This window comes from Jaculus jaculus, chromosome 14, assembly GCF_020740685.1.
Source record: "Jaculus jaculus isolate mJacJac1 chromosome 14, mJacJac1.mat.Y.cur, whole genome shotgun sequence".
In the NCBI taxonomy this organism is placed as follows: domain Eukaryota; kingdom Metazoa; phylum Chordata; class Mammalia; order Rodentia; family Dipodidae; genus Jaculus; species Jaculus jaculus.
This window is the reverse complement of record NC_059115.1, coordinates 70781240-70803553: the sequence shown is the minus strand read 5'-3', so window position 1 is coordinate 70803553 and position 22314 is coordinate 70781240. Positions and strand designations below refer to the sequence as shown.

The window sequence follows — 22314 nt, the reverse complement described above, 5'->3', positions numbered from 1 at the left end:
CATGGTAGTCCTCCTACCTCTGCCTCCTAAGCACTGGGAACAAAGGTGTGCACCACCATGTCCAGCTTTAGTTATTATTTTTAACTGAAGATATTTGTGCCTTAAAAAATAGCTATTTTAAGAGCATTATGAAGCAAAAGTAGGATTACATATTAGGTTAGCCTCAGTAGTGTCATTTGTTCTACTGGTACTTAATTCTAAGAGTCTCTGTCCTGATTTCTTTGAGTTCTGTGTATCAGATGACTCATGAACTAATTACTAGTCTCCAGAGCCCTCTTATCTGACATTATTTCATGACATTGACAACAGCAAATAGAAAATATATTCTACACAATGGGTATTTTCTACAGATACTTTGAGCAAATCCTAAAGAAATATTAATTTTAAAAAAGCTTTTAATATTTGAAATATTACTGACAAAGTTCTTCTAATATTAATAGAGGTTAAAAAACCTAAGCTGAAGCAACAAATGAAATTTCACAAAGCAAAACGTGACAACCAGGACTGGGAGGTGACTCTGCTTAAAGAGCTGGCTGCACAAGTGCAGGGACCAGAGTTCAAATCCCTGGAACCCAGACAAATGCCCGGGGGCTGTGGCAGGCCACCAGTGACCCCAGTGTTCAAGAGGCAGAGATCAGGGGTCCCCAGGGAAAGCTGGATAGTTGAACTAGCTTTGGGTTCCGGTGAGAAATCCTGCTTCAGTTAACAGACAGCAATCCAGGAAGACGCACGTCAACCTCGGGCCTCCTCACCTGCACACATGTGCCCCCTCCCCACAGAAACAAGCACACTAACATGTGAGCATACCACACATACACAGGTGAGGAAAAGCAAAACTGTAGGAAAATTAGAAAGGAAAGTGAAGCCATGTGCTTTGGAACTATTCCACTATAACACAAATGAAAAGAATTAATACTTACAATCATACATTGTCCCTTCTTAGATGATCAGTTTATTACTGCTAATAATAATAAATTTACAACAAAGGTAATCACACCATCTGCATTTCCTAATATACCTCAGAAGAGTCTTGTAATTTTTTTCTTACAGTCACAGTAACTAAGACCAGCTTTTGAACATGAATTTGCAAAACATCAAATTTTAATCTCTAATGCCCCATAACAACAGTGCATGAAGTTGCTGCAGTATATTATCATGTAGAATTGTCATTAAATCCTCCAAATAACAGTGAAGGGACATTACCCCCAAATTACAAATAAGAACACAGTGTCACAGAGATAAAGCCACTGGGCTGTTAGAAGGCTCAGCTGCTGAAGGTGCGTCCTTACAAAGCCAGCCAGCCCGGGCTTTGGTCCCCCAGTACCCACTCTGCACAGCGGTGCAGGTGCCTTGGCAATGGGGAGAGGTCCCCATAATGTCAATGCGCTCTTGTACACTCTCTGTCTGTCTGTCTCTTCCTCCCCCTCACAGACATTAGTAAAACCAGAAGCCAGACCAACATAGCATTTTTCCAGTACTTGTGGTGACACTGTTCTCCAACAACAACAACAACAACAACAACAAAAGAAGTATCCTTTCTCGTGTTTGTACACTGTATCATCAGTGTAGGGAAAAAACAGTATTGTTTTTCTTTCTTCAACACAAAGCACCACTTTTTAAAGTAACAGTTGCTTTCTTTTTCCCATTCCATTTCCTCTACCAGCCTAAAAATGTGGTTGCCTTTTAAGACTTGGCCCTAAACCCCCTTCTATCTTCTCTGTGTATTAAGATTAAGGCTCAATTGTCCCCTTTTTCATGACTATTACAAATCTGTTACAAATCCATACTTAAGAGAACCACCTCCTCATTTTAAGTGAGTACAGATAATCTACTCCTGGATTTGTGTTTCTCCAAATAAACCAATCAGCAACTAAACTTGTCAGTGTGCACATCAATACAGTGGAAACAAAATTCTACCTCCCCAGTGTTTGCTGCTGGTAAGACCAGTGTTCTGCTCTGGTAGCAAACTGCTAGTATAAGATGGAAGAAATCAGAGTTACAGAAAAGAGGCAGGGGAAATCGCATGCGTACATACATACACTTGTGGGATGAAGGAGAGTGGCCCACTTAACCAAGTACTTCACCACGACAGTATCTATGAAATGAGCAAGTTACACTGGTATTAGGATAGTTCCAAATTTAAAGCTTGTTCTTTCATTCCCCTACTGCTTTGTACATGAAAGCTCTAAATACTTGGGAATTTCTTTGCCAACTTCTTTGGAGTCTTTCCTGATTTTCAGAATCAGGGACTCATAACATTAGCTACATACTGTCATAACCTAGGAGTTTTTAAAAGTATAGTGATGCCTTGGTTGCCTCCCTTCCCACAGAGTTGCTGATATAATTAATCTATTGTGCAACTTCAGCTGTGAGCTATGGTTCTCAAACTCTAATGCACATTAGCATCACTTGAGAAACATTAAACAATCCAAACAAATTTCACACGCTGGAGGTAAGTGTCAGTTATCAGTCTTTTTAGAAGGTTCCCCAAATAATTCTGCTATCAACAAAATTTGTGAGAAAACAAACAAAGCCCAAAGAAGCAACTATGTCTCAGACATTAATTCATTTCAATTGAGGAAAAATTCAATCACATATGTTACTGGAATAGGAACTGAACTTAGGAAAGAAAGTATTTCTATCTACACGAAGATTTTAAAACTTTTAATAATGAGTTGGTAATTATCTGCTTAATACTGTCTTACCCTTAATGGCACTAAAAATAATTTATTTCCCTTGATTTAATGTCAAGTTTGAAGAAGAAAAAAGACAGGCAATTTTTAAATAGTGTATCATTTTAAAATATTTTGCTAACAAGGCTTAGTAGAGATTTTTGAATCTACAAAGTATTAAAGTGAAATTTAGTTCACTGTAGACAAAGGTGAGGTGACCTCAAAGATGAGTGTAACTTTTAAGATAAAAAGCAAAGGAAATATTAATGTACCTCAGGCAACTGTGACTGACAATGATGTATACCCCAACTGGTGGTATAGCTTTGTAAAGCAAATTTAGTTTGAACATTAGTATAATTTCTAGTCTCTGGTAATCTTTTTAATGCTACTAGAATACCAACAATAATGTAAGTAAATATATCTTTATTTTTTACTCCTTTGTATTTGTAAGCAAGTTGGGCTGCCAGTAAGTAAAGACTCCTTTCTCTTTCGGATATGATTTCTTTAATTATAAAGTCAAGTAAAAGCTTAATTGTAAGAATTTTAGTCAATTTTTTTCATTACACAGCAATTCTGAAAAACTTTTTTAAAAAGTAAAGAGAAACACTATGTGTGTATGTATCGTGTGTGTGTGTGTGTGTGTGTGTGTGTGTGTATGTATGTGTGTGTATGTATGTATGTGTGTGTGTGTGTGTGTGTATATATATATATATATATCTTTTAAAAGATAATAAGTAATCGAGTACCACATTCAAAAATATTTAAAGGGGTTCAATACTAAATGAAGAATTCAAAAGCTTACTTGTAAAAATGATCAATGGCTTCAAAGAGGACACAAAACAAGCAGATGAATGAAGGAATCAAATCAATTTAGGAACTGAAGAAGTCATCAGTACAGATGAGAAAGTCAGAAACATGGATGACAAAGTCAACAAAATGAATGAGAAATTCATGATAGAGTTTGAAAATAATGGAAATATATATATATATATATATATATATATATATATATATATATATCCTTCAAATGAAACAGAAATCTTCTCTATAAGGAAAAACAAGGAAGCTTATATACCAATATTAATAAAAAGGGAAGGGAGGGTACAATAATACAGAAATAAATTTTTAAAAAACAGTCAAAGTTTTTAGGCAATGAAGGCTCACTATCCACTTCAAACCTTTCAGGAGGTTTAACCATACAGATACATGTCTGAAAGCACAGAAAATATGGGGAAGACTATTTTTATAAATGAGGTTTGAGGTAAATTCTTTAGAAAACCTAGATTATTTTTTACTTGTACTTACTTATTTGCAAGCAGAGAGAGATAGAAGACAGACACAGAGAGAAAATGGGCCAGCCCCTGCAAACAGACTCCAGATGCATGCACCACTTTGTACATCTGGCTTCATGTGGGCACAGGGGAATCAAAGCTAGGTCCTTAGGCTTTTCAGGAATCTCTCCAGCCCAAACCTAGATTAATCTACTTATAGTTACATAAAAGAAATTTAGCATGCTTTCAAAGATTATCAGAAAGTAACAACAAATCCTTAGGGATGAAAATGAAGAAAAAGGTAAGGTAGAAGAAGGGAAAGAAAAAGCAACAAGAAAAAGATTAAGAAACAAAAACATACTAGTAACGTCAGGATTTAATATCCATATTTTAATTGCCATATGCTACTGTTTCGTGAAATCCCTTGAGAAATGATTCCGAATGGATGAATTCAGAAAATGAATGTGAATCTTCTTAATGAAAACTGAAAAAAAGGTCATTTGGATCACTGCTTACAAGAGAGAGAATGGCAGAGAGTACCAGTTTGTAACCAATGAATAAGCTTTTAATGCTCCCAGGAGGAGAGGAGGAATCTCGTGAAGCAGTAATTGGCTTTATTTGACAATACATGCTACCAGCACATGTCCGCGTGGCCGTGGAAAGCACCGAGAAAGGAAACCAAGAGACTGGAAAATCAGATGGTGAGTAGAAGACAGGCAGGAGAGTAGATCCACAAAAACCAAAGTGCAGAAAGAACTGTTGAATGACTGCCTTCAGAGGCTAGCTTGAGAAGATGGAGGAAAAGGAACTGTGTACAAATCAAAAACAGGAGGGGCATGCAACACTGTGAAAGGACTAAATCACGCAGGCTTCTGCGAAGACCTCGGCTTTTTCTCACTAAAGTACCACTAGATTAAGGTGATCAATCTTACATTAACAATAACTGAAAACAACCTCAACTTTCTCAAAGGTCTACTCATTTACAGAAACACTGCTTTCAGAAGGCATGCACTTCACAGTATATTTCATACTACCAGAAACCTAATGCTTTATTCTGTATGTCTCTATTGTCCATAAGAATGATAATTAAAATATAACTACGTACTTAAGATATTTACTATTTGGAAGAAAGCCATATGATTTAGTAATTTTCTCCTCCTTGTTTCTTAACATGTCATACACAATGCTACAGTAAACTGTGACCATAGATCGATGTTTAGGGGTGCCAAGATGACGGATGATATAGAATGCTGTCCTCTGGGCATGACATGGCTGCTGACTCCATGAGCTCTCAATAACTATTACTACCCATGGAAACTTGCACAACATCGGGTCATTAATATTCATGTGACCTCACCACTCTTCAAGGACCTTTAGAGAGTTAACAGTTGCTGGGAGTGGGAGAAAATTAAGGCCTTGCCCATCCCTGAGGATATATAAGTGTGTTAATAGTTGCTAGGTGAGATAGTGTTGAGAGGGGACGGAGGGAAAGAGAGAGGGGGAGAGTGGGAGACAGAAGGCGGGAAGGAGGGGAAGAGAAAGAGACAAGGCAAAATGACTCTTTTAAAAGATAATAAGTAATCGAGTACCACATTCAAAAATATTTAAAGGGGTTCAATACTAAATGAAGAATTCAAAAGCTTACTTGTAAAAATGATCAATGGCTTCAAAGAGGACACAAAACAAGCAGATGAATGAAGGAATCAAATCAATTTAGGAACTGAAGAAGTCATCAGTACAGATGAGAAAGTCAGAAACATGGATGACAAAGTCAACAAAATGAATGAGAAATTCATGATAGAGTTTGAAAATAATGGAAAAGTTGTGAATGAAAAATTCAATGAATCAAAAAATTCAGAAATCTATCAAATTTAGATAGATTAATGGCATACCTCAAGGTTTTAGAAAAACAAGAACAAGGCAATCATAAAACTATGATTGAAAATGAATAATAAAAATCAGGTGAGAAATTAATGAAATGGAGATGAAAAGAACACAAAAAATCAAGGATACAAAAAGTTGGTTCTTTGAAAAGATAAAACAGATTGACAAGCCCTTAACCAAGTTAAGAAAATTAAAGGTGAGAAAAGGGGGACTAGAGCAGATCTCAATAAAGTACAACGCAAAGAATCTGACCCTATAAGAACGTATTCTAAAAATCCAGAAAGTGCAAAAGAAACAAATTTTGAGACACAGGGCTAAGTACAATTTTCTCAAGAGGCTATAAACAATGTAAGCAGATCTATAATGAGAAATGAAATTGAAGCTGTAGTCTCCCAACAAAACCAAGCCAGGAACTTGACAAACTGATGGTCACATCCCCCCAATCACAAAGAAGGTGCTCAAACTATTCTATAGAAAGGAAGAGAACATGACCATTCTATGAAGGCAGTATTACCCTGACAATAGAGCAAGGGCGGAATGAATGGAATGACAGAGCCCATTTCTCTGATGAACCATATGGGCAAAAACTCTCAACAAAATACTTTCAAACCAAATTCAAGGGAAAACTGCAAAGATCATATGCTATGATTAGGCTGGCATCATTCCAGGGATACAAGGATGATTCAACATATGCAAAAAAGTAGATGTTATTCAGCACAAAATAAAATTAGAGTTAAAAACCAATTATCTCAACAGGTACAGGAAAGGCGTTTAACAAAACTCAATATTCCTCCATAAAAATCTCTAGGAATACAAGAAATATGCCTGAATATAATAAAGGCTATAATCAACTAACCTCCAGCTAAAATTATAATATAATAAGGAAAACAGAAAGCATAACATCTAAAATCAGGAATGAGATGTCCACTCTCTTCACTCTTACTCAATGTAGTATGATGTCTTACCTAGAGCAATAAAGCAAGAGGAAGAAATAAATGGGATAAAAATAGGAGAGGAAAGAAGTAAAACTATTTCTATATGAAGATGCTTTAATGTCTCCACCAAAAAACTTAGGTCTGATAAACACTTTCAGCAAAGAAGCAAGACTGCAAAAAATCAACCTATTTTAAAAAAAATTAGCTTTTCCACACTTGCCAGGAAAGAAATCAGGAAAAATACCTTTCACAATAGCATAAAAATAAATAAATAAATAAATAAATAAATAAATAAATAAATAAATAAATAAATACCTAGCAATGAAGCTACCCAGAGGTAATGAAAAATATAATACACGAAAGAAAGAAATTAAAAGATAATAGTAGAAGACAGAAAAACCTCCAATTCTATTGTCTTGAGGAAACAGTAAAAATGCTTATGTTACTGTGATCTTCACATTCAATGTATACCCGATAAAAATTCCAATAACATTCTTTAAATAACTGACATAAAATGATTGCATAAAACTCTACACAGAAAAAAAAAAAAAAAAGCAACTGAAAACACAGCCTCAAAGAATGGGACAAAATCTTTGCCAAACCATACATCTGACAAGGAATTACTTTCTAGAGTCTATAAAGAACTCAGAAAGCTAATGTTAATAAAAATTTTAAAAAATTTAAAAAAAAGAAAGAATTCAGAAAGCTAAACAACTACAACCCAAAATCAAATCACCCAAACTAATGGAACAAATTAAACAGACACTTTTCCAAAGAAAAAAAATATAATAAATCATCACATAAGAAAAAATATTCAGCAATGCTTAGGCATCAGAGAAATGCAAATTACAACTACTACCAGTCAGAACTGCTCTCATGACAAAAACAGATGAACACAAATGCTGGGGACTCTACAGAGTAAATGAGACCTACATATCCTGCTGGTGGAAATGTAAATTACCATACCACTATAGAAATCAGCACACGGATATGCCCCCCAAAAAATACAAATAGAAAATGTGATCACATTATACCACTCCTGAATATAAACCCAAAGGAACCTGTGTCAACACAACTCAGAGATACTTGCACATACATGTTTACTGCAGCAGTGTTCTCAAAAGCCAACATACAGGAAAAGCTAAATGCCTATAAACAAATGGATAAAGAAAAGTAATATATACACACAATGGAGTTTTATTCAGCTATAAAGGATAAAATTATGTAATGTGCAAAAAAAGGTTGGAACTGGAGATCATGTTAAGCAAAGTAAATTGGACTTATAAAAACAAATATGACCTTTTCCCCTCAGATGCATACATCTAGATTTATTATATATGTATTAGAAAGGAGTAAGGGAACTGACTACACAGGGAGGAAAGGGTAGACTGATGACCAGAGGAGAAAAAAGGACAAATACATTTCCTTTCATATCAGAATCTAGAGTGAAATATATCTGCATAGACAAGTACATGCATGCACATGTACGTACATACATACATTTACATAAGCATATGCTTTAGCTTTCAGTCTTAAAAAATTAAAAGTATTTTCTTGCACTTTAACCCTTGTGTATTACATGGTTCTATATATAGCAAAATGCTCTTCTGCAAATCTTTCATGGAATGAGTATTTATTCCTGTTGCAAAGGCAGATGTGATATATTCAAATGAAAATTGTGAAATGTTAAATGTTCAAGAAAGAAGCCAATTCTATGCAAGACAGGTGGATCAATGAGATTTTGAATATTTTTATTTACTTATTTATTTGCAAGCAAAAAGGGAGAGAGAGAGTGGACAGGCCAGGGCCTCAAGCCACTGCAAAAACAAACAAACAAACAAACAAAAAACTCCAGATGTGTGTGCCAGGGTACATCTGCATTTACATGGGTACTAAGTAATCAAACTCAGGTCTTGAGGCTTTGCAGGCAAACACCTTGGCCATCTGTCCAGCCCTGCAATGAGATTTTAATTCCATGTGATATAAATGAAGTTTTCTGAATATATTAACAAGCATCAGGTGTGAGTGAATTTTATAAGCCCAAGTAGGGCTGTGATAGGCCAGAAAAGACAATGTACCTCAAAACACATGTAAAAGGCAAAGTGTGAATATCAAGATGACATCAAGATGAACCTCCATAGCACTGAGTAGGATGTGGTGGCACATACCTTTACTCCCAGCACTTGGGAGGCTGTGATAGGAGGATTGCTGTGAGTTCGAGGCCAGACTGGGGCTACAGAGTAAGTCAACCTGGGCCACAGTGAGATTCTATGCCATCCAAATAAAAAAAGATAGAGGGGCTGGGAAAATGGCTCAGCAGTTAAGGCGTTTGCCTGTGAAGCACAAGGAACCAGGTTCAAGTCTCTAGGACCACATAAGCCAGATGCAAAAGGGGGTGCATGCGTCTGGAGTTCGTTTGCAGTGGCTAGAGGCCCTGGTGTGCCCATTCTCTCTCTTTCTCTATATCTGCCTTTTTCTCTCCATCTGCCTCTCTCTCTCTCTCAAATATATAAAAATACATATAAAAAAGATAGAAACAGGGACTGGAGAGATGGCTTAGCAGTTAAGGTGGCTGCCTGCAAAGCCAAAGGACCCAGGTTCAACTCCCCAGGATCCATGTAAGGCAGGTGCACAAGGGGGCACATGCATCTGGAGTTCGTTTGCAGTAGTGGCATGCCCATCCTTCCTACCTCCCTCCCACCCTGCCTATTTCAGTATCTCTCTCTCCCTCTCAAATAATTAAAAATAAAATATCTTTTAAAAAGAAACACACGCAGAAACGAATTTGGGTGACTGAAAGCACAATGTTCACCCCAAAACGAAGATAGCAATGTCTTCCAGAAAATTATCTACTTTTCCAAAAAACTCAAAGCAACCAAAAATAAAAAAATTAGTAAGTGTTGGCACCAAGTTATCATATATAAAACAGAAAGATGAGACAAAATGGAGCCTATAGAGAGAGAAGTTATTACAAAATGAACACGTTCCTAGAGGAGAGCCTTTCTGACCCTCTGTCCTAGAGAATTAGAACAGCTGCATGATGATACAGGGTGATGACACAACATTTCGCTGTGGTGTGAGATCTGAACTACAGACCTCAACTCACTAGGCTTGGGGGGAAAATGAGCCCTCTGCCACCAACTAATCTCCACCTAGCTTTACACCTCCTCCTTGTCCACTCTTCCCTTGCTTACAGCTGGCCTCTGTGAATGAGGATCCCTGTCTGTGGCTCACCCCTTTCCATTTCCTGAACACTGGCCAACCAGCTGGCCATCAAAAGCATATGTTCTATTCTCTGCTTCTTAGTACCATAAACTTTGCATGGGGAGGGCTGCACATAAATCTGGTAAACTCTCAAGTGATGTATCAATTGGCCCATTTTACTAACACCTAACAATCCTAGCACCTATTATTGATTAGTTACAACTATAATAAATTTATTTCTGTCCTCTCCTTTTCTAAAATTGGGTGGTGAAAATTCAGTTGCATAAAAGTTGAGGTGCAAAAACGAGAAGAAAATGGGTATGTCAGAACTGGTACAGAAAATTGGTACTGCAGTATTCTGACTTGCTAACCTGTGCGTGAATACATGTAAAGAAGGCAACGAAGAGAAAAGGTGAAAGGACATAGGAGAGGAAGGCAGGTTACTAACACTCAACCATCAGTTATCAAATAAGGGCTTGTAGACTCTGCAGAGCCAACAGCTCTTCCCCTTCAGTCTCAACACTGGTGCTGCCAATCTATCTGTTCTTTTCTTTTTGGAATATAACTTTTAGTCTAGCATGAATTAAAAATTATGAACAGAGCCGGGTGTGGTGGCATGTTTTTGATCCCAGCACTCGGGAGGCAGAGACAGGAGGATCGTCGAGAGTTCAAGGCCACCCTGAGACTACATAGGTCAGCCTGGGATAGAGTGTGACCCTATCTCAAGAAACCAAAAGAAAAAAAAATTATGAACAGAAACAGTATGTGATGTATATACACATGTAGGTATATATGCATGCACATATCCACTTATACTTAGAAAGCAAAATGACTTTTGTAAAACTAACACCCTTGATTAATTTTCAGTGACTCTCTGGAAGAAATGCTGAGAAAGGTCTTTTCATCAATATCATTGTAATGATCTTCATTCAAAATATGAAATAGAATATGTGAAAAAATTGTTTAAGGGGAACAAACAGCGGTAATGTGGGAGTTCGATTTCTCAGTGGGACTTCGTTTGTTTGACTGAGGTGACTGCTGTGAGGACTCATGACGTCCAGGGGACCCTCGTCAACTTCAAACTCAAATTCATCCACAACAAACGTAAATGAGCTTTCCATGATTATTCCTAGTGCTTGCTGCCACTTCCTTAAAATATGGTAGCCTAAGAATTTTCCTCATAATGAGATATTGGATTTTACAAATTTCTAAGTAAAATACTTTTCTGTGAAGCAAAATGACTATGACTGAAACATACTTATCTTAATACAAGTATGTGGATGCTTTAAAATCTAAGAAAGAAAAAATCCAGAACGTATCATACATAATTTTTACTAATATTCTTCCTCTGTTTACAAGATAAAAGAATCTACTTAAATTGTTATCTAAATTAGTGACAGAGAGGACAAAGACCCCTACTGAATTAAAATAGTGTTTAATGCAGGTTCCAAAGTGTATAACAGGAAAGTGTTCAAGTTCCTCAATGTGACACAAAGGTAACAGGTGGTCTGTGCAGTCTACAAAAGAAAGGCTTTTTGTGTGTGTGACAGTCTCTCTGTAATAATTTCCAAACCTAAAAACAAAACAAAACAAAAAAAAACTTGGAGAGTACACAATTACAAACATGGCTATATCAAAAGACATTTTTATACATATAGAATCAAGTTTCTAATCATGCTAGTACTTCTAAACACTATACAATAATTTTCTTTTCATATCAATGCCATTTCTCTTTCACCAGAACTAATTACCTTTAAATAAATGATTCAGGATGTCAAAAGCGACTCTCAGGGAATGTTTCAAGAGGTCCCACTTTCCTGAATTATAGCCTAGAACATCTGCTTAGCAATCTGGCAAGTAGTACGAAGCCAAAACAGGCATCTCATATATGGTAGCTGTATCTGACCTCAAGAATGTGACAGCTGGCTATCTGCCTATACCCTTTATACTGTAAAAATATAAAATTCTTTATGCAAGAGAGACTACTGAAAAAATAAGTGTGTCAACACCAAAATCATGGAGTGTATGAAGAAAAGAAGTTGTTTTAGGAAAGTAAAACTGTTGGCTACTTTGTGCCAAAAGAAGTAGAAAACATTGTTAAGACATTTTATTCTCCTCAAAATGTCAGTCCGCATTTGTACAGCACTTGACATAATCTCTTACACTGGGTATGAAACATATCCCTTGGAGGATGTCCATGAGAGGCCTGGCAAGTGCTGCAAGGAAACATCACCCTGTCACACACACCAGCAGCCTCAACCTGAGCTACACTACTCAGCAGGGCTAGAATGCTCACAAGATGAGACAAGAAATGACAGTTTAGCTTAATTTAGAATCAAATTGATCTTGGGATTTTTATCTTACTAGCCTTCTCAAATTCAGACTTCTCAAAACCTACTAATACCCTATTATCTACAGGATCATGATGGACTAGTAGACACATCCTACAAGAATTCTCACTGGAAATGGAATCTGAAATCTCCCACTGTATATGCTTTAAGAGAATTCAAAACTACTTCAAAAGTGATGGTTAATATCTTTAGTAATATGCAAGGGTAATGACAAAGCCTTTAAGGAGCACTTGTATTGGACAGTTATAAAAAGGGAAATGAAAATAACCGATAAAACATTAAAATCATTAAATTACATTATATGCTACAGTTACTGAATCCTGGAATAACATCCCATTTACCCATCTTCAACTATAATTGGTCTCAACGTGAAGATGTATCTGACCGTGTTCAGTCCTTCCAAACTAGATGAACAAGGAGGCACAGACTACTTGCATTCATTTCTTGTCTTGTCATGGTAACAGGGTACTTGACAGAAACAACGTAAGGGAGGAGAGGAGTATTTTGGCTCCTCGTGTCAGGAAATAAAGTCCATCATGGTGGGGGAGGCGTGGCAGCTGAAGAGGCTCTCTCGACAGTGACAGGAGCCCGTGAGCATGGCTTGCTCATGCTGAGGTGGGAGGCCACCAGGAGCTCGGGCCGGAGCAGTGACAGCCGGAGCCCTCAACGGCCTGCGACCAGCGGCCTCCCACCATCAGCCTTGCCTTCCAACCCAGAGCTTCTCCAGCCTCCTACAACAGCACGAGCGGAGCCCCTGTGTTCAAACACATGAGTCTGCGGGGGATATTATACATTCACACCATAATACTTTCACTAAAATCAAACCTAATACAATCTTCTACAATGATTGATTTACAAAAAGATTATCGAGAATTTCCGATAAATAAAAATTAGAATTCTTAGACATATCAGTTTATTACATGGTCCGTGGGATCAACATCTAAGGTTTGTGGAAAAAAAAAAAAAAACAACAAGTAATTTAAAAAATGAAAAAGAGGGCCTGGAGAGGTGTCTCAGAGGTTAAAGGCACTTGCTTGCAAACCTGCCAGCCTAGGGTTCAATTCCCCAGCACTCATGTTAAGCCAGATACAAATATCTGAGGTTCACTTGCAGGGAATAAACAGCCTAGCATGCTCATACACACACACACACACACACACACACACACACACACACACACACACACACACACGAAATCAGAGACAATGTAAGGACAGCACAGGCTGAGTTTAAGAAACAGCAAATACTTGAATTGAAGCACAAAATGCATACATGAAAAAGAGAACCCAAGTCTTTGTGGTCACAGTGAGGTGGTTAATAGTATCAACAGAATCAAGACGCACCTAGAAGACAACCTTCTGGACATTTCTGCATTGAGCTGGCTGAGGTGAGAAGGCGCACTGCGCATTTGCGGAATGCCACTCCCTGACTGGAGCCATGGCTGAAGAATAAAAAAGAAGAAAGCAAGGGAAGCACCAGAACCTCGTCTTTCTCTGCTTCCCGACTGCCGGGACAAAATGACCAGCTCCACCACCCTCTTTTTGCAATGATTTCCTCACCAGGATGGGTTATACTCTTAAACTACGAGACAAAAGAAATCCTTTCTTCCTTAAATTGCTTTTGTCTGGTATTTTTGCCACAGTAATGAGAAAAGGAACTAATATACTCATTCTGGCCCCAACTCCTGTATCCCGTTCTGGATGAGTAGGCCACAGCTCCTGGTTCCTTCCCCACCAAGTTCCCTGGTCCTGGCAACCCATTAACCCTGCTGCGGGCTTGGGGATGCCTGGACCAGGCAGGCACGATAAGGAACAAGACAGGGTGCGCACTCTCACCACTGCTCTTCAACGTACTACTACAAACCCTAGCCCAGCCCAAGCAGTAAGACAGGAGAAAGAAATAAAAGGGATACAAATTGGAAAGGAAGAAGTCAATTTAGCCCTATTTGCAGATGACATGATCATACACGTAAGTGGCCCAAAAGTCTCAATCTCAAAACTTCTAAAGCCAATTAATTCCTTCAGCAAAGTGGCAGGATACAAAATCAACACACACACACACACACACACAAAATCAGTACCCTTCCTATATGCAAAGGACAGAAAAAGAAATCAGCAAGGCTGTTCCATTTTCAATGGCCACAGAAAAATTAAATACCTTGGACTATTACTAACCAAAGATGTGAAAGACCTATATAATGAAAAAAAATATCAGGGAAAGGCAAATTAAAACAACGATGAGATTCCACCTTACTCCAGTAAGGATGGCAATTATTTAAAAAATCAAATGAAAACAAATGTTAACAAGGATGTGGGGAAAGAAAAATCCTCATTCATTGTTGGTGCAAACTTGTACAACCACTATGGAAATCATTATGGAGATTCAGAAAAGAGATGAATATAGAACTACCAAGAGACCCAGTTATTCCCTTATTGGGCATTTGCCCTAAATGCTCCACACTCCACTACAGAGATATTTGCTCAACCATGTTCATTTTGAAAATTTTATTGATTGATTGATTTAGAGCAAAAGGGGGAGAGAGAGGCAATGGGCATGCCAGGCCCTCAGCCACTGAAATCAAAATCCGTATGTTTATGCCACCTAGTGTGTATGTGCAACCTTGTGCTCTACATCACCTCTGTGCATCTGGTTGACGTAGGATCTAGACAGAGTTCGGACATAGGTCCTGAGGCTTTGCATGGAAACACCTTAACCACTAAGCAATCTCTCCAGCCATCTACTGGACTGACTTAATACAATTACACAGGAAACATTGAAAATGCTTCTTCCATCTTACTGTAGGTTTGATAGCAGCACATCAACTTGCCATTCACATTTTCCCCACTACTGTCTAATGAACTCAGTAGCTATTCAACAAAAAATTGTGCAGAGAAAAGAAAATGTAGAAGTAAAATCACAATATAAGTTAATCGACCTAATATTAGGAGATGCTATTAATATCAAGATTCAACACACAGCTAAATTCGTCCAAGTATCTGCAGGGTCTAGTAATGCTAGCACTGAAGGAAGACTATGATGAACTGCACAGAGATTCAGAACCTTACAGCAAACAGGCAATTTGCAAACAAGACAGTGGTGTTTATACCACAAAAGTACACATCTGAGATAGCATTCTTAACTCCCTCAGCCTTAAAAGTAAACACTCCTTTTCTGCTCTCCCAGGACTGATTAACAATACTCTACTTCCACTAGCACACAAGTTAGCAACCCAGGGGTCTTATTTCAATATTCCCTTTGTCCACTTCTCACATACCATCAATCAAACCCTGATGATCGTGTGTATTCTTACTGTCGCTTTTTCTCTGAAGTTATACATGCCCACCAGCATTTCACTTGACCCATTCTGCTTACATATGTAATTTCTGCAGCATCCTCAGACTTGGGCTTGAATTAACTTTTAAAAGACAGACTAGAGCATGTCCTTTTCCCATTTAGAAAAGCTTTTTATGTAGCTCTTTACACGCTTTAGACAATTTACCAATAACTTAAGAGGACATATCAGATCCTGATGATCTCCGGAACCCAGACTTACACTCCCCTCTAGCACCAAACTCTATGCTCAAGCTTTACACGATTAATTGCTCTGGCTAGATTACTGCTCCCCCTGCCAAGTACCTCTTAGAGATATTATGTAATGTTTCTAAAGTGACAGAAGGAGGAAAATGCCTTTAATTATGCTCACACATGGTATCCCGTACTTGTAGGTTTTGGTACCTGTTACACTAAACCAAATTCATTTGTCTCTCCTCCTCCATCAAACTCCAATATCTTAAGGGCAGACATTTTTTAAATTTATCGCTGTACTTCTAAAAACTTAGAATAATGATTGGTCCTCAAAAGTTACTTATGGGGGCTGGAGAGATGGCTCAGTGGTTAAAGGCCTCTGCTTGCAAAATGTGATCTGGTTCTTTCTCTGAATCAATCCCCCCCCCCCTCTCTAATAAGCAAAAGCATTTAAGAAAACTATTTCACTGATTTTAAGGTGAATGGGAGGATGGACAGTTAGGAAGATAGATGTGACCAACTAGGGAAGCACTTAATAAACTGTTGCCATTAATGACTATGTGTTCGAATAATCATTTCTAAGTCAGTGTGTTTCTACTTTTTAGGTACAGTTAGCCCTGAAGGACAATACAGAAGTCTCCACCAGTTAACCATATTATTACAAGGAATAGGACAAGAAGTGGCAATGCTTATCCAGGAACTGGAGAAAAAAAAAAAAAAATCAGGTAACAATTATTACAATAAAAATTTGTATATATTATGTTCCTGCTTAAGAAAAGAAAACTAAGACTTTTAGTGGATTTAATAAAAAGAACAGTACCTAGCAATAAGCCATCACATCTCTTTCACTAATGAAAATTCTTTTTTCCTCTAACCATAAAGTTTTAAGTTAGCCTTAAAGCAGGTGTAGTGGTACACATCTTAATCCCAGTATTTGGGAAACAGATGTAGGAGGATTGCTATGAGTATGAAGCCAGTGTGAGACTACATAGTGAATTCCAGGTCAGCTCGGCTAGAGTGAGACCCTACTTTGGGAAAAAAAAGAAAAAGGAGTCATTATGCACAGTGGCAAGTGCTTCTCATAAAACAGATTATTGGATCCACAGAAAATACTCTGTATGAGCTGGCTACTATTACTCTGCTCATTTCAGAAGTTAGAAAATGGGAACACTTGACCAACTCAAGCAATATATCACATGGCTAAAACAGGTAACAAGGAGTATTTAATCTGAAAGCATATGCTCTGATTCATGGGAATGTACTGAAAGGCAAAGGCAAAAATGTATGGCTTCTCCCTTCAGGTACTGATCATTTGTGAGAAATGGATAAATAACCATAAAAATTGTCAAAAGTGGACCACTTTTATAGTACAAATTGTTATGGGTACATATATTTTAGTAAGGTAATATGGTTCTTCCTAAAACTGAACTATTTAGGAGACTTGACTATATCATTCTTGTATTTTACAAAAATAAAAAATGGAGGGACTGTAGAGATGGCTCAGTGGTTAAGGTGCTTGACTGCACAGACTAACCACCCAGGTTTAATTCCCCAGTATCCACATAAAGCCAAAGGCACAAAGTAGCACATGCATCTGGAGCCTGTTTGCAGAGGCTCGACTCTGGCACTCCCATTCTTTCTGTATGTCTTTCTTCTATCTCTCTCTCTGTTTAAAAATAAGTAAATAGGGCCGAAGGGATGGCTTAGCAGTTAAGGTGCTTGCCTCTCCTCTTATTCTCAAATAAAATGAAATAAATAAATAAAATAAATAAATAAATAAAAATAAAATTTAAAAATTGGGTTTCAGGGACTTTTTTCAAAAGTACCCATACACCAACTTTCAATATTAAAGTTATATGCTATAAAATAATTTAAATTTATATAATTCTAAGAAAAATATTTTAAGGAGCAGTATTATAGCTAATAAAATGTTTTCAGGTACTTAAAAATTAGAAATATCATCATGAACTATTTCTATCCAATTATACATTAGACTGACAGATGACAGACAGATAGATGTCTCTTTTCATAAGCAATCTTAAATCTCACTGCTGGCTGCATTTACATAGACTCAAGAACCATGAAGCACAGGACATAAAGGGTTAACTCCATTTATGCCAATTTTTCATTCTCCTAGGAAAACGCTTCCACTGACATGACGCAACAAAACATTTAACCAAAATGAATGACTTAAAGATTAAAATCTTGGCCTGGAAAGGTGGCTCTGTGGCTGAGAGTGCTTCCTGAGCATGCATGATTACCTGCGGGAGCCTGGGACTAACCACTTTCAATCCCCTCAGCATCCATGTTACCAGCTGGGTGTGGCCATGCCTGTCTGTAACGCCGATCCTATGGGAGTAGAGACCGGGGACGTGGCAGACGTGGGGGAAAAAATGGCCAGCTCCAGAATCAGTAAATGTTTTCTCAAGAAAAAAAAAAAAAAAAACACAGGTGGGTAAATGATCAATGAGACCAACTGATGTTCTACTCTGGCCTCCAGTGGCCCACCCTGGAGATGCTGTATTAACACACACATGTGAATGCACCACATACATACCACACCACATACACCACGCACACAGTTGAGCACAACATACACAGCACAAATAAAATGTCTGATAGGCAATCTCAACCTCTCTGATTTAATGACCTAATTTAATAATAACAAAAAACAAACCACTACACTTATTTTTTATTTCAAGATTTTCTGGTTTTAAACACCAAAATAACAAATAAACAAACAAACAAAAACAGAAAAAAACGTGAGAATGTACTGAATCTACATTTTTTGGTAAGATTTACTTATTTACTTATTAGAGACAGACAAGGGAGAGAGAGAGAAAAAAAAATGAATATGGGTGTGCCAGGGCCTCTAGACACTGCAAATGAACACCAGACGCATGCACCACCATGTGCATATGGCTTACGTGGGACCTGGAGAATCGATCTTGGGTCTTTAGGCTGTGCAGGCATGCATCTTAACCACTAAGCCATCTCTCCAGTCCTGAATCTACATGCCTAATTGGATATATGGTATTGACTATCTCCAAATGCATCTACTTTGTAACACTGGCATATGTCTTTAAACTTGCTTATCTATTGTTAAGTGTTTCCTATACAGCCAATTTTTTTTCTCAAAACTTAACACTGAAAATTGCCTTGGATAGGCAATAACGAAAAGCAATACCATTTATTTTTTTTATAAATAATCATACACAAGAGAGATTCTTCTGCCCAGGAGAAGAGCAAGTTTGAGTTTTAGCACACCCTAAGTACCACAGGAAGAAGTGAGAGAAATAAACAAATTCACCCAAGCCCCACATGACCTACCACATAACCTCTAATAGGGCTTTGATGCTATCACTTTTTCACTTCCAAGAAAGAAGGCAATTACAATAGTTTAGTTTGTATGACAGAAGCACTCAATTGATCTGAGGTTTTGACCATAATCAACACCCACTGTCCAACAGCACACTAGAAATCATCATGACACCTAGTCAGTGTGTTTGAAACACTCAATGAAAAGACTGTTTGCTGCTAACACAAAATAAAACTCAGTAGCTTAAAGATAAGCTTCCTTACAGAAGTTTAAAAATACTCTTGACATCTGCTTCTTTGGATAAATGCTCTCTGAAATATTTTCAAGGCGTAATTTATGATAAGAAAAGACAGCTTTACTCAAATATGAAGCATGTGGTGCAGAGTAAGAAAGTACTAATTTCTCAATAGTATTGAGAAATTTTCCAAAGAACAGTTTATTGATTTTTAACTCAACAAAACTTGTTTAGGAATCATGTACAGAGATACCTGTATGCATAGAGCATGAGTGTTAATATATACCAAACATGCTATAAAATATACCAGTTCTAACAATAAATAAATTGTTCCTTATTAGTAACTCTATGACCATTTTATGTCCAAGGTGTACTCATAACAGATGTACACTGATGCATAATAAATATGTAACTTCATATGTTAAACTGTATTTTTTAATATTTTATTTCTTTATTTATTTGAGATACAGAGGAAGAGGCAGAGGGAAAGAGACAACAGACATAACAAGGCCTCTAACCAACGCAAATGAACACCAGAAGCATGTGCCTCCTTGTGCATTGAGATTACATGGGTCCTGGGAAATCGAACCAGGGTCCTTAGGCTTTGCAGGCAAATGCCTTAAACACTAAGCCATTTCTCCAGCCCCTGTTTTTATTTTTTAACTATCTTTCCAACTTATATGTGTAATTACAAAGGTATCAATTTAAAAGATTAATTTTAAAGTGGTTAAACTTCAGTAATATCACTATATATGGGAAATCTAAAAATAATCACAAATGCAATGGCTTTTATTGTCCAGAGTTGAACTTCCTATTTAACAATATTTATATGACTCTTTTTGTTTCTTTTGGCAATACTTTGACATAATCCATCATCTTTGTATTTCTAAAGGAATAAAAGAACAAAGGAATACTTCTAGAAAGACTAACTGTCATGGGTATGGTAGGGCCATGGCAGGAGTACTGCAAGTTTGAGGCCAATCTGGGTTCCAGGAGAGTTCCATGCCAGCCTGGGTTACATGAAATCCTGCCTTAGAAACAAGATAAAAGACAAATAGCAAAAAACACAAAATAACAATGAAAAACTAATTTTCTCCAGTGTAAGAGAATATCTTATCTGTAGTACTAATTTATGAATAATAAATTATGAAGTAAATTTCATTCAGAATTTAAATTAAAACATACTCATCATCATTTAACTTACAAACTAAAACACCTTTGCTTTGTTATACCGTTCCTAAGCTATGGCTTAATTTCTATGATCTTATAAACTCCAGCGTGAGTGAGCTTGAAATTGTGTGTGAGGGGTGTTGGTGTGTATGGTGCACGTGTGTGTACCCCATGCGTGGACAGAAGCCAAAGGACAGCATCAGGTGTCTGGCTCTATCACCCATGGCATGTTTCCTTGAAACAGAGTCTCTCATTTAACAGGCGCTGCTGTTTTCTGTTCGATGAGCTCTGTTCCCCAAGTAAATGGGCTGAAGTCATTCACGGCCACACCCAGATGTTTATGCAGGTGTTGGAGAATTGAACTTGGGGTAAATGAGACCCTCTCAGGCCCTTATACAGCCATCTCACTAGCCCAATATCTTTGTATTTTAAAAAGTGGAGAATCATTTCCTTAAAAGTGTGTTTGTGCTCTCCCAAAAGCTTCAAACCTCATAAAGCACATACAACAAATTTCTGTTTCAGAGATGTGGTCTCACTGGCTTTACTTTATTAGTAAGAATTATAAACAAAGAGCAACAATGTGTATCTTGAGATTACTGATGCTTACGTGTATACTTGGTAGTACAGGGTCATGATTATATTAACACTGACAGTTTACGTAAAAGAATTCTAAGCACACCACCTTGACTCCACCTATTTCTGACAATGCCTTATTACAAATGTTAGGTACTAATTTGTTTTCTGTCCAGGAAAACACCCACTTCAGACAATGCTTTATTACAAATGTTAGGTAATAATTTCTTTTCTATCCAGGAAAAAAAAAGCTTGTATTCCCTTGATACAAAGAATTAGAACATTATACTATTACTATCCAGAATTATTACTAAAATTCAGTCTTAATTTAAGGAAGTTAAATTACAAAAAAAGAAACAAGAGGGTTGGACAAATGGCTTAGCAGTTAAGGTACTTGCTGTGAAGCCAAATGACCCAGGTTCTACTCCCCAGTACCCATATAAGCCAGATGTACAAGGTAGTGCATGCATCTGGAGTTCATTTACAGCAGCTGGAGGCCCTGGCACGCCCATTCTTGCTCTTTGTGCTCTTCTCTCTCCCTCTCTCTCTCCCTCCACCCCCTCAAATAAATAAAAAATTTTAAAAAGATATATTTTTCCATATAAAATCCTTAGCTTATATATAATTAGACACTAAAAGTTAGGATTCTACAGCTCTCTAATTGAACTGGAGGCCTGCTCCATGGGAGGGAATACATGCCTGGTACTGAAAACCTAATTTAAAAGCCTATAGAGGGGGAGGTCACTACGCCTGCTCTTGTTTGGCTAAATGCACATATTATGCTCACCAAACTGCCCTATAAGCACCTTACTTAACATTCATACCCATATATTAATGCTACTCTTACTTCTGATTAGAGAAGCTTCTCTTTCCAAGTGACGGTGACCACTGGGATGACCCAAAAGGCACCATAGTGCAGGAAGTGATGGAGGAGTATTTAGCACTGAAATATCTCCATCACATCCTCCAAGGACAAAACATTATTCCTACTTATAAGAACAAAATGACATACTATTCTAATAGTCACAAAATTATACTCTCTGGTTGGGGAAATCAACAGTATATATAAACAAAGAAACTTGGTATGGCCTCCTACCTACTCCTTTATGTGAAAAACCTGATACAGTAATTGTTCTAGAACAGGTAAACTTAAGATGATCTTTAGCAGGGTACAT

At 37.4% G+C, this 22314-nt stretch overlaps 1 protein-coding gene across 6 annotated transcripts in view; it reads right to left on the bottom strand.

Annotated features, from left to right (window-relative positions):
* Fam172a (family with sequence similarity 172 member A) overlaps positions 1-22314 on the bottom strand; it is a 438504-nt gene that overhangs the window by 303550 nt on the left and 112640 nt on the right. The window lies entirely within an intron of this gene.